Below are 12,368 nucleotides of genomic sequence, written 5' to 3'. Positions count from 1 at the left end.
AAGTTAATTGAATTTTTAAAATATTTTGCTTGTGTTTGTATGTTTGTTTGTTTGTTGTCTGAGACAGGGTTTCTCTGTATAGCCCTGGCTGTCCTGGGACTCACTTTGTAGACCAGGCTGGCCTGGAACTCAGAAATCTGCCTGCCTCTGCCTCCCAAGTGCTGAGATTAAAGGCGTGCACAACCATGCCCAGCTTAAAATTTTTATATTAAGTTCTATTTAAAAACTGAAAATAGAAGGGATTTAAAAATCTCCAAAATTCTAAGAGCATAGAAAAGAAAACAGAGCAAAAGTTGCTACATATAATAGATTAACCTGTCATGACATTATAAATTGGTTTGGTAATTGAATAAAAAGTATTTAAACCATCTGATGGTCAAAGGTCATACTTCTATGTGGGTTTGTCAAAGGAACTAGAAAGACATAGACATACTCCAATAGAAGCAAAAATGTTGATTGCAGAAAGATGGACATACATACACATGCACACAGAGAAAGAGAGAAAGAGATGAACATTTTAATCATTACAAAATCTATGCAAACAAGCACACTATAAAGACAAATGTATTATCTTAGTCCATTAATTGGAGATTTCTTACATTCAGACATTTAGTTCATTGTCATGGTGGGAAACATAGTGGCACAGAGGCAAACATTGTGCTGGAGAGAAAGCTGAGAATTCTCTATCCAGATCCCAAGGCAACAACAGAAAGAGAGAGAAACTCAGAGACTGGCTAGAGCTTCTGAAACTTTAAAGTCCACCACCAGTGACATACTCCCTACAACAAGGCCACATCTATCCCCAACAAAACCATACCTTCTATTCTTAAACAGTATTATTCCCTAATAACTAAGAATTCAAATCTATGAGTCTTTAAAAGCAGTTCTTGCTCAAACCACCACATTTAACTCCTTAGCATCCATAGTTTTGCAGCAATATCATAATGCAAAATTCATTTAGTCCAACTTCCAAAGTCCCGATAGTCTATAACAGTCTCAACACTGTTTAAACATCCAAAGTCTCTTCTGCAACTCATGGCAATCTTCAACTGTAACTTCTGAAAAGTCAAAATTAGAAAAAAAAATGGTCACAAATTACCAATGTACAATGGCACAGAATACATATTACCATTTCAAAAGGAAGAGGAGAAGGCACATAGTAAGGAAATACTGGACCAAAGCAAGACCAAAGCCAACAGGCAAAACACTAAATTTGGCAATCTCTGTGTCTAATGTAAAAGTACTGTTCATATCTTCAAGTTCTATAAGCTTTGTTGACTATAACACACTTCTTTCTCTTGGGCTGGTTCTACTCCCTGTCAGTAGCTTTCCTTGGCAGGATCCCACTGTCTCACATCTCCATCATTTGGGGGTCTCTAAGGTAATCCAGGTTTCACCATCACAGCTTTACACAATGGCCTCTCTGGGCCTTCATGTAGCAACATCCCTAACATATGCCTAGCCTCCAAAGCTTACCTTAGCAATGAAGAGAGATTACATAACTAAATTCCTGTATCCTTGACTCTAAAGCCACAACCATGAATCTGAAGCTAAGAAGTGCTTCTGCTTGCTGCAGCTGGAACATGCCCCCCTTATCTCAATAAATTATCATCAGCTTTCTGGTTCCTATTGTTTCCTTCACTGCCTGTTCTTGACTGTCCTGGAACTCAATCTGCAGACCAGAGCAGCCTTAAACTCTGAGATCTGCCTGCCCCTGCCTGGAGAATGCTATGATTATTGGTATACACCACCACACCTAATCCAAAGTGCTTCTTTAAATCCTTTTCACAAGTTAGAAGCTTAGCTTAGAGATCTATTTTCAGTGAGAACATTTCTAGTTCAGCTCTAGTTTTAATTCTCCAGGTCCTCTGTTAAAATGTGTGGTGTCTTCACCATTAGTTTGTTACATTCAAGTAATAGGAGGCAAACAAGGGTAATGACTAGAGCCTATGTTGTTTTTGGAGTGTCTTAAATTCCCTTCATCAACTTGATGAAAGATTTACCATTCTTAGTAAATTCTTAGCTATGTGATTTTTGTTGCCTTTTGGGGGAAACAGTGTCCTCTCAAGCAACATATTTATATAAATGATATGTGTATTCTGAGTAAACATAAATAATACATGCCTATGACTTTTTAATCATTGTTAGTGTTATTTTTCCCTCCTCCTTTCATCCTCCTCAGTGTTAGATTTAAGGTTCAGTCAATACAAGGAACTTCATGTCTGGTAGGGGAAAACTAGTCGATGCCTGTAGCTGTGAGGTTATGAACTCTGAAGGAGAACACAGTACTGACACTTTTCTAAACTAATAAAATTCCCAAGTGCACACTAAACATCCAGATAAATATGTCTCTTACCACCACACCCATTTTTAAGAAGCTTCTTTTATCGATGATGGAATCCATCAGAAACGACCACAACTGGTCACAATGCAGAGAACAAGTGACTGTGGGAGTATCAATACCCACTTAATACATGTACAATACAACCTCAACACTGCGCCTCAGAGAATGCTATGAAAGGAGGATCATAAAGATTGTAAAAGCAAGAGGCACCTAACATCTGCTGAGATACTGTCTTCTGTATATGACATGGTTACATAAAGAAGACATGCACAATAACAATACCAGTTAATATGCCAAAGTAGATAAGGAGCCCCTACATGAGGAGCTGTAGACAATTAATGAGGGCTGGAAGAATGAGAACCTATGTTTTCCAGGGACAAGCCCCTTGATAATATGTACAATTCTAAATACTCAGCTCTCATATACATGAGCAATTGTGAATGCATTCCACAGGTTATATATTATTAAAGAAGCCAATAATTTGGGATGATTTTGACAGAACATGGAAGTAATTGGAGGAGGCAGGGTAGAAATAATGCAAGTAATGTTCATGCACTAAATTCTTTAAAGGGACATTTAAAAGTTCTTCATGATGGAAGTTATAATGTGCATACAGAGGATTGGATGAAGACTTGTGCAGGCCCTTTGGATGCCATTTCAGTGTCTATGAGTTCATAAAGCTTTGATCACTGTTGATTTAGGAGGCCTTGTTTTCCTGGTGTCCTTCATCTCCTCTGGCTCTTACACTCTTTTTGTCTCCTCTTCCTTGGGGTTCCCTGAGCCTTGGGGGAGGGATCTGAAGGAGATACTCCATTTAGAGCTGTTTCTCCATGGAACCCCTCTCTACATATTGTCTGGGTGTGGTCTTTGTATTTGTTCCTACCTGCTGTAGGAGGGAGCTCCTTTAATGATGGCTAAACAAACCTCTGAACTAGGATTATAGCAGAATGTTATTAGGCATAATTTTATTGGTACATTTTTTTTGTTTTGTATATGTGTTTGATTGGTTGCTTGCTTGTTTTTAAAGAACAGTAGCATTTGGTTCTATTCTAGGTACCTAGGCTATCTAGTCTCTGGTTTTTGGACACCCAAGCTGTGTCAGGCATGGGATCTACCTTGCAATGTGGACCTTCAGTCAAGTCAGATCTTAGTTGGCTACTCTCATAAGCTTTATCCCACCATTTCCCTAGCATATTTTCCAGGCAGGATAAGGATTTGTGGCTCAATTGGTATTTGCATTTCTGATTTGGAAGCACACAAAGTATTTTGATGCACCCATGATGCTGGAATAGTAGTAATATTTTCCTCCCTAGAGCCTATGACCTATCTAGTCATAAGGTTTTATCCCTAATAAGGTACCAAATATAGGTTTAATTCTGCTGATAGTGCCTTAAATCCAATAAATAAATGGTTAGTTACTCTCATTATATATGCGCAACTATTTGCATCAATGGACATGTCTTGCCAGATTGTTTGTCAATGTAGCTGTTAGGATTCACAGCTGAATAAAATTAATGGCTACTTTTCTAACCTGGTAGCCCCTTCCAGCACTATAAAAGCTACCCAGTATAGATGAAGGTCCAGGTGCGTATCAACTTAGTTTCTCCATATTCTATGACTGGAGTGTGTAGTATGTTCATCAATAGACCTTACTGTCAATTTCGGAGAGAAGCTAATAACATTGGCATGTGATGTTTGGGGGATCTATTGGACCTCATTAGCTGACAAGCTGTGCTGTTAAGAAGAGGTTTAATAGAGAGCTCTTTGAGTATCAGAGACTGTCAGTAGCAGTTCTTTAGACCACTAAAGAATGGAGATTCAGGGAGGATTGTAAGCCTTTCTTTTCATGATTTTTGTCAATGAGCAAAACGGAAAACGGCAGGGAGTTAGCATAAATAAATAAATAAATAAATAAATAAATAAATAAATAATAAAAGCTTTGTTGTTTTGATATGTTCCTTTTATCGGCTGTAATGGAGATTCATGGATATGCAACAGTAATATAATGAGAAATATCAAAAAAAAACAGAAAAGAAGGTAGAGAAGCAGTTTAAAAGGGCTAAGGGAAAGAGGCAAGAAGGAGGAGGGAGAGAGGAAGGGAAAGGTGGCTTCTTCATAACGTCTGTCATGGTCTGCTACAGGCAGAGCTGGGTGGCAGCTGGGTGGTGATGACAGAAACCCTCTGTAATGCACCGAGGCTTTTAATTATTCTGCCATGTAAAATGTATTCTCTGTGAGAAATGCTGCCTCTCAGACATGACTCACTGTTTATCATCTTTATCTCATAACGAAATACTGAGATGCCTCTTTTAGCACATGATGACACTATGAATGCAAATAAGACCAGGCACTTTGATATGAAAGGTCGAATATTAGATACTAGGTAATACTTACACACATTTCAGAAGCCTCTTTCATCTTTTAAACCAGTGATTGTAATGCAAATATCTCCTAGTCGAAGAATATTTGGGACCATAATAAAAGAAGAGTCAAAGGCCATAAATTATTGGTCTCATAATATCAAGCACAAAAGTAGTAGCATACATTTACATAACAACCAAAACCAAAGCAAATAGTAAAACGTATTTTGTGTGTGTGTGTACATGTTTATCCAGGTGTGTGTGTGTAATTCCCTAGGTCAATATGAGTGATATACCTCAGGAACTGTCTGGCTCATATTTTTTGAGACAGGTACTGTGCTGACTATTCCTGGTTGTCAACTTGACTACATCTGGAATTAACTAAAATCCAAAGTTGGATCACACAGCAGTGAGGGATATTTGCTTAACTTGAAGTAGAAAGATCCAATTCTAATGTTGATTTTGAGGTGGAAAGACACATTCCTTTGATCCGGGCCACACCTTCTGCTGGAAACCTATTTTAGGACATGGAAGAAGAAAGTTTTTACTCTTTGGCTGCTTGCCCTCTCTCTTACTGGCAAGTCCATCCTTCATTGACTAATTTAGAGAATACTTCTTTTGTATTCTAGTGTATACTTAAGACCAGCTGAGCTATACAGCATCATGCTGAACAACTACTGGATTCTTGGACTTGCATTCACAGCCAGCCATTGCCAGATTAGTTGGACTGCAGCCTATAAATTGTTTTAAAAATGTCATATACATTATTCTAGAGAATGTTAATACTCTAGGTACTCTCAGTGATATTTAGGGTTACTAGTTAGGCTAGACTGGTTAGTTGCCAGTGCTCCCAGCAATGAGATTTCAATTCCATGATACCATGTCTGAATTTTTACCAGTGTTCTGAGGATCTATCTGAGGCCCTCATGTTTGCTCAGCAAGTACTTTTTTGAAGGGTCTACTCCCCAGTCCCTACTTCCTTGACTCCAAAGTAAGTGCTAAAATAATACCTTTAAAATCTGCCAGTTTGACATTTGGAGAAAAAAAGATATGAACAGAGTGCCTAGTATTTTTCAGGAAATAGAAACATCACATTTGAATATAACAACAGAAACAGTTCTAGAAAGAGGTTCTTAAGCAAGATAGTGCAGAGTGTACAAAGAATGGAAATTGAGCAGGTTTTGTTGTGGGAAAGATTACAAAAGAGATGGTACCAACCCATACTATTTTTTTAATTTATCAGTCAGATTCATATTAGTAAATTTTCAACCCATAAACCGCCCATACAATGAACACAAATCTCAGTTGATATAAACACAAGCTACACACCTAAATGGGGCAAAGGCATCCTACTTATTATTTAACCATCTATCTAAGAAATCCCCAATACTTACAGGTCCCCAAACTGTTTGGTTTTGGCTCCTCTTCCTCTCCTATAGGTTCCATCTTGTCTCTTCCTCCCCATCCCTTCTTCTGTCTCTCTGTACTCTCTGTCCTTATCTCTAAAATTCTCAGCCTGCCTTTCTTTTTCACTGCCTAATCAGAGGTTCTCGCCTTATCTTGTGTCTTCCATTACCTGCATATAGACAGCAATCTACAGGTTTTGTTCTTTCATACTGTGAATAAGAAACGAAAAACTGCCAGCCGTGGAGCCATTTTGCATCTACCCAGCAATGTGGGAGAACTCCATTTACTCTGTAGCAGAGATCTCATAGAATTGTACAATATCATAATTCTTATAACTATGAAGTGTATTTAACATGTTAGTATTTTATTTATAACAAATTCCATTATAGTTCAAGATAAAAGAGAAATGTTTTCTCTATAATCCCACAATTTCAATGTTGGGAGAATAGTTTACATTTTGGGGGCAACATCAATTAGAACCACATTAAGACCTCATAGCTTCCTTTAATATATTAATAATTACTTTTTCTCAATTAAGGATTCATTTCACATTATCATTAACTTAAGAATAGTTAAGAATGCAAGTTGCCACTCCTGCCATGTGCCATGTTACATCTTGACAAATGTTCTACTCCAGGCATACTGTCCAAACAAATGTTTCTTACCAGCTAAAATTCCGTGTTGTAATAGAGAACACAGGGGGCTGGTTTGTGAAAGGCATGTATCATCTCATGCCTTGGTACAAACATATTACATACTATCCTCCATTTTAGCCTCTATCTGCATCTCCTGCCAATGTACTTGGGTATAGTGAGTATATTCTTTCTTCTCTAGGTCTTTGGCTTGGCCACCCAGCTTACTTTCACTTAGACATAATTTTCAGTTGTGAGAGAGGTCAAGACTTGACATGGTCCAGCACAGCAGGATGTAACCTCAGACCATCTTGTCTTGACAATCTAGTTCAGACAGAAAAAAAAAAAACATAGTCTCTCTTTCTCTCTCTCTCTCTCTCTCTCTCTCTCTCTCTCTCTCTCTCTCTCTCTCTCTCTCTCTCTCTCTCTCTCTCAGAGGTCATTGTCTGCAGCTCCTCTTCTAGGACACTTCATGATGAGTTTTTCCTTGTCTGCCTTGGCATGTCTATTGGTGTTGTTATTGTGCAGGTCTTCTGTGGGTAACCATGCCATATACAAAATACAGTGTCTCAACAGACGTCTTGTTCCTCTTGCTTTTACAATCATTATGACTCTCCTTTCATCATATTCCCTGAGTCTCAAGTGTTGGGGTTGTACATTGCACAGTCACTTGGTCTCTGCATTTTGACAAGATGCATTTTTTTCTTTGGTTGGTTGGATTGGTTTGGTTTGGTTTGGTTTGGTTTAGTATACTTTTTGGTTTTTGGTTTTAAGTTGGTTATATTTTGTTTTTCTTTTGTTTTATTTTAGGGAGTTGTTTTGTTTTTGTTGCTGTTGTTGTTTTGCTTTGCTTTGTTCCATGGTATACAGCCTTATTGACAGATTCTACACTTTGTGTATCAAACAATGAGTTAACTATTAAAAACTGACTAGGTATTCAGAAGAAGGGATATATGTAAGTTTTAAAGCTATGATGCACTCCTTAACTCTGTGTGTGTGTGTGTGTGTGTGTGTGTGTGTGTGTGTGTGTGTGTGTAAATAGAGGTGTACAAAACAGAGACAGAGACAAAGGAGAGTGGATTTGGGGAATAATTTTGAATACTATTTTAAAGACTATATATTTCAGTGAGAAATTTATAGTGCAAATAATGATATGATAGAAATATTTTTGTTTAAATGCAATCATGCAGATATCAGAGATAGAGGCTGCACAAATAAATTATTTTTTCCAACATTTCAGGCAAAGGACCTTCTACCTTTTCTGTCACAGAACTTTGGAAAAATGCAGTGACCTATTATTGCATATATACCATTTATAATTAAAGCACTGGTACTGGCTATATGTTTTTCCCAGTTAATTCAAACCTACAAGTCTAATGACTGTCCAGACTTTGCTAATAGGGATAACAATTACTGTCATCAGTATTTACTGTCATTTTAAAAACCCCCTAGTCTTCGGGCACCATTCTATATAACACACACACACACACATACACACACACTCACAATAGAAACTAGTCAAGAACATATAGAGACAGGACACTGGAAAAAGGAAAAGCATACATGGAGAGTCACAAAGCCACTTCTAGCAACTAGAATCAAAGCAGTACAAACTACTTGAATATCCAAACAGAACAGAAGCTCAAGGAAAATGGAGAAAAGCTATTAATCTAGTGTGGAAGATAGCCAGGTACCTGCTTAGGTTCAGCCCAGTCCCTAAGCTTTTTTGATGTGAATGATATCTAATCTGTACTAGGATTTCTGTATGCATGTGAAATCAGAATATGTCTTTCTTTTTTCAAAGGGGAACAAGAGATAGTTTGTTCTGGAGCCATTTTGAGTGACTATGCCCCCTGGAACACAGATTTGGGCTACCCCAAACTTTGTGTTTCAATGTGGAAGCACTTTAATGAAGTTTTTTAATGTATCTACAAAACAAAGAGTCATAAATCAAGCTACAATTAAATTATATTCATGAGTATCATCAGAGTAGGTATGGCAAGGTGGAGTGGTGCTAAGATTCTATTCAGATGCCATTCATAGCTTTTGACTTGCTATAAGCCAGTGATCTGCTAAATTACTAGATTCAGAAAAGGTTTTTGTCTGTTAATCACAAATTGTTAGTTCAGACACTGATATGGTCATGGAGTGGCTATTCTGGAGTGCTAGTACAAGTACAAGTAAAACTAGTAACTAGTCTCTTATAACAGGGAGCTAATGCCTGGAGAAAGAACACTACTGAAAACATGTAGAATAAGCATGTTTCAGAGACAAGAAATGAGAATAGGATCAGCATACAGGGTTTGTTCTACAGTGAAAACATATTCCAGTCATGGGGCTTAAAGGCAGAGAATCTCCACAAGTGTGCAATGAGAAAACTCAGGGTACACACATGGTGATGACTAGTAAAGTAGTGTCACTCACACCTGCAAAAGTGTTGCTATCACTATCCCATCCAAAAATAAATAAATAAATTCCATATTCTGTCTTGTCCTATAACTGTTCACGTTCACATGGAAAACAGAATCCTGTATACACTGTATATTTTAAGTGTTATTTTCTTCCTTAAGTTCCACTTGATTAACAATGAAACTGTGCTTATACCTTAATGTAATTATGCACTATATACTATAGATGCTATATATACCATAGTGAGGATAAATGTGGACCAATTGCTGTAATTCACTCTGAGGAATTGTCTGGATGATTAGATAGTCACAGATAGATAAATAATTGGATACATACATATATATGTACATACATACATTATACATATATAATTTATTTAACTATTTCTACATGCTTAGACATAGATATGGTATTATGCTTTGTCAAATTAGTACCTGATACATACATATAAGAATCAGTGGGGTACCAAAGCAGGATATCAAACTCCAGAGCTCTTCAAATTCCTTCTGTGAAACATAGTCATGTTCATCAAAGCCTCTGCTCCCCCGGGGAGGCGGCCTCAGACTTCCCAGGCCTGGGTCTCCATCAGAGCTACCCGGTGCGCACTTTAGAACCGTCTCGCGCTTCCGCATCCCGGACCCCGGAAAGTCATCAAAGGAAAAAAAGGAAATCAGAAGTTACAGGAACAAAGGACCAGGCTGACCTGTTGGCTCTTGGCACGGCAGTTAGTAGCATTTTATTGTATAGTACAGTAAGAGGAGAGTTGCACAGTAAATTAACAAGTGGTGGGCATGAAAACAGAGTGAATTGCATACAGTGGCATCAAGACAATGACTGCTTATATAGTTGTTCAGATGATAAGTATATTGTGGAGTGGAGTACACAGACATGCAAAGTAAAGTGCAAATGGAAAGGAGACAATAGCAACGTCAGTTCCCTGTGTATCAGATGGAAAGGTGTTACTTTCAGCTGGTCGAACAATCAAACTATGGGTTTTGGAGACCAAAGAAGTCTACAGACACTTCACAGGACATGCGACACCTGTTTCATCGCTTAGGTTCACGACCATCAGACCTAATGAGAGCCAGCCTTCTGATGGGATTACAGGCCTTTATTTCTTGTCTGGAGCAGTACACGACCGATTACTTAATGTCTGGCAGGTCCGGTCAGAGAACAAGGAGAAGAACGCAGTGATGTCTTTTACAGTCACAGACGAGCCTGTCTATGTTGACTTGACTTTGTCAGAAAACAAGGAAGAGCCTGTCAAGTTAGCTGTTGTTTGCAGAGATGGTCAAGTTCATCTTTTTGAACACATATTAAATGGACATTGCAAAAAGCCCTTGACTTCAAATTGCACAATCCAGATCGCAACACCTGGAAAGGGCAAGAAAGTAACACCAAAACCCATCCCTATTCTAGCAGCTAGCTTTTGCTTAGACAAAATGTCCTTATTGCTGGTGTATGGAAATTGGTTTCAGCCTACCATTGAGCGAGTGGCTTTGAACTCCAAAGATACTCATATATGTTTGGAAAGAGATATTTCAAATTGCTGGGGCTCCAACAGTAGAAACTGCTATAACCAAGGTAAAAACACCAGTAATGAATTCTGAAGCAAAAGTTTTGGTGCCTGGGGTTCCTGGACATCATGCGCCAATCAAGCTGCCGCCCGCCCAGCCCAAGGAGGCCGAGAACAAGAGGAAATTGGGCAGTAATGAGGCTACCATCGAGGAGCGCCTTGGTGCCATGGATCTAGATAGAAAAGGAAGGAAGGACGACCTTCAGACAGCTTTGCAGTCCTCCTTACACAGGGCTTAGAAAGCAGTGATTTTGAAATATTAAACAAAGTGCTTCAAACTAAGAATGTAAACCTAATAAAGAAGACTGTGCTGAGGATACCCTTGCGGGTTGTCATCCCACTGTTACAAGAGCTTACAAAGAGGTTACAGGGACATCCCAATAATGCTGCTTTAATGATTCAGTGGCTGAAGTGTGTGCTGACAATCTATGCATCATACTTATCCACGTTGCCTGACCTAGTACAGCAGCTGGGAACACTCTACCAGCTGATGGAAAGCAGAGTCAAAACTTTCCAGAAACTCTCAAACCTGCATGGAAAACTCATTCTTCTCATCACGCAAGTTACAGCATCAGAAAAAACGAAAAAAGTGACGTCTCCCGGACAGAAGGCAAAATTGGTGTATGAAGAAGAGTCTTCTGAGGAGGAGTCTGACGATGAGATCCCAGAGAAGGATTCTGATGATAATTGGGACGAAGATGAAGACAAAGACAGTGAAAAAGATGAGGGTGTTGATGAAGACAATGAGGAGGAAGATGAGGACATGGAAGACAAAGAAGAGAATGAGGAGGACAGAGAAGTGTCAAGTGAAAAAGAATTAAATGGAGATTCGAATTTAGATCCTGAAAATGAGAGTGAAGAAGAATGAAGACAGATGCAGCCAACCAGTCACACGAGAGGCCTGGCTTGCCTTGCCCAGTGCTGCCTATAGCATCCTCCCAGGGAGGCTTGCCCTGTGCCAGAAGACAAGAGGCCACCATATGCTTCCAAGTTGACAGGCAATTCCCACACTTCCTTCCTGTCCTGAGTGCCCCAGACTTTAACTGTGTAAATAAGAGTGTTTCATTCAAATGTTAATAGACTTTACACAGTAAATAGACACACTTTCTGCAATGTACTGACATGAGTGTCCAATATATGGTATATTTTTCTAATATAATACTCTGGTATGATAGGTTCTGTTGGAAACTGATTTAGGTGAATACAGACATACCATAGGGGTCTGGAACTGGACGCTGTAAAGGAGTCGGTTCTCATCTCAGGTTGGTATCTTTCATCCAGTCCAAAATGCAAACGGCACTAATGAATTGTTCTTAATCCAGCAGGTCTAATTTGACACATTTTCATAAAGCATGAAGGAATAACTAAGTTAAAGTGAAAATGGTTGTGATTTACAGAAATAAAATCCCAGTGTCCACTCAATGCTGGTCTGACTCAGATCCAGTTGGGTGGTTGGAGTGCTTCCCCAAATAACCACTTATTTTTTAAAGTGTCATGTGAATTTTTTTTAAACAAAACAAAATAATGGTAATTAAAGAAGCAAAGCTTCGGCCATACTAAGGGGTTTCTTGTCTGCAGAGTGTAGAGACTCATCCGTGTACACATGAGGCCTGCTCGTCACGCGACTGTAACCCTAAGGG

General features: G+C 38.7%; 1 pseudogene; it reads left to right on the top strand.

Annotated features, from left to right (window-relative positions):
* Nucleotides 1-4,644: 4,644 nt before the first annotated feature.
* LOC110292416 (WD repeat-containing protein 43 pseudogene) lies at nucleotides 4,645-12,047 on the top strand (annotated as a pseudogene).
* The last annotated feature ends 321 nt before the right edge of the window (nucleotides 12,048-12,368 follow it).

The sequence above is a fragment of the Mus caroli genome, unplaced genomic scaffold, assembly GCF_978045245.1.
Source record: "Mus caroli unplaced genomic scaffold, Mus_caroli_1 scaffold_6, whole genome shotgun sequence".
NCBI classification, from domain to species: domain Eukaryota; kingdom Metazoa; phylum Chordata; class Mammalia; order Rodentia; family Muridae; genus Mus; species Mus caroli.
This window is presented reverse-complemented; position numbering and strand designations above follow the sequence as displayed.